Raw genomic sequence first — 2,032 nt, 5'->3', positions numbered from 1 at the left:
TGACCATTCAGAACTCTTTCTCTAGGAGTCAGAGTAAGCAAGATCACTGGACCTGAAAACCAGCTGGGCTGTGTCAGATGGCCCAGGGGAAGAGACTATTTATCAGCGGGATTGAAACTCTATAGAGTCATCTAGTTCCCAGCAAGGCTACAAACATCTTCCAAAATATGTTCAGCCCCAAATCCAACCAGCTACTCACCAAATAACATCCAGGGATCAAAGATCAGGTGTTACATAACACAAGGCCCACATCGGGGAGACACACACACACACACACACACACACACACACACACACTCATAGAATCTTTCTTTGGCAAAAAGCTTTGGGTTTTATAACCACATTCTACTTGAATTTGTTCAGGAGTTTAGTTTTTTTAAAAAATAGCTACGATTAAGGAATATCCATGTCTGATATTTCTATTTCAATGAAAAATGGGCCAGCTATCTGAAGGTGCTTAGGCAGAGGGAAACTAGAATTTCTGACCCTGGACCTTGCAGAAAAGAATATGGAATTTGCTGAAAGATGTGGCTGAGGAGATACCTGAAAAAAATGTTTTCTATAATTAACATTTTCAATAATATTTAGCATATCTTCAAGAAACTGGCTGGACTCTTCGTTAGAGCCAGTAAAACAGTGAAGATTCAAGGAACTTCCCCAAGGCCAGAGAGAGACTTGACGTCAGAGCCAGGATCAGGCTCGTCTCAATGGACCCGGTCTTGTCTTCAGCTCATGTTCACACCTTCTTCCCTTTTAATTAAAAAGAACCGCAGAGAAACAGACTGGTAGCAAGCAAAGGCCAAAACTGCACGTATATACTTGTCAGACTGTGTTTTCAAAATCACAGTATTTCTACAATTACCGCCAAAGAGCTAGAAAGAAGGACTGGGATATATTGCAGGGCTTAAAATACTAATGAGAAATACGCCTTAGGATTCGAACAGCAATGTAGGAAAGAGAAGGGAGTTGAAAAGAAGCTGAAACTGTGTGCAGAGAGATGAGTGGGTGGCTTACACTCTGAAAGTGGGCACGCTCTTGAGGCCATTAATACAGGGCCCAGGACAGAGGCTGGGGGACATAGGGACAATTTGCCTTCACGATACTCCCCAATAGCATGGGTCCATGGGAAATCCAATGAACAAATATAGTTTCACTCAACCTTTTGATGAGGTGAAAAACATTGCAGATACTGACCTAACTGGAAATAAAAAGACAAAAAAAAAAAAAATTTAAGAAAGTTTAAAAAGCATGAGTGGTGAGACATTTGAAATAAATATTCTGGGCCCAACACCCTCTGGAGGTCGAGGAACAGACTCAGTTAATGCAGGGAGGCCAGACATAAGCTTCCTACCAGGCCAAGAATGAAAAAGGCATGCAGAGGTAAAACAGGTGGTGAGTGGTTAAGAACCTGCATCTTTCATCAGAGTCAAATGCAAAAGGAAAAAGGCTCACAGCTTTAAGAATGACTAAAGTGTCAAACATGGCAACTGATCGACTCACTATTTCTTGATCTGACTTCATTTTGTGGGGCAATTGATTAAAAGGGGGTTACTTGTAGTTGGCCAGAGCAGAAAGAGAGATTGTGGCATTTTTTATTAAAATTATTGGGGTAACATTGGTTAATAAAATCAAACAGGTTTCAAGTGTATGATTCAACAATACATTATATGTATATTGCGTTGTGTGTTCACCATCCAAAGTTAAATTTCCTTCCATCATCAAATACTTGAACTCCTGTACCCCATTCATCTTTCCCCTCCCCCCTTCCCTCTGATGACCTGTAATCCACTAGTCTGTGTCCATGAGTCTCTGTTTGTTTGTCACGTTTGTTTGTTGCTTTCAGTTTCATATTCCACATATGATTGTGGCCTTTCTAAAACCACAAAAGCCATTGTTGGTAGCAGAGTCAAAGAGAAAGGCTGAAACAAGAGAGTTTGCTTCCTCTTTTTATTCTTGGCCATGTAAGGACACAATGAGAAGTCAGCAGTCTTGCAACCCAGAAAAGGGCCTCCCCAGAAATCAATCTTGCTGA

The sequence above is a fragment of the Pteropus vampyrus genome, unplaced genomic scaffold (assembly GCF_000151845.1).
Source record: "Pteropus vampyrus isolate Shadow unplaced genomic scaffold, Pvam_2.0 Scaffold22, whole genome shotgun sequence".
NCBI classification, from domain to species: Eukaryota; Metazoa; Chordata; class Mammalia; order Chiroptera; family Pteropodidae; genus Pteropus; species Pteropus vampyrus.
This window is presented reverse-complemented; position numbering follows the sequence as displayed.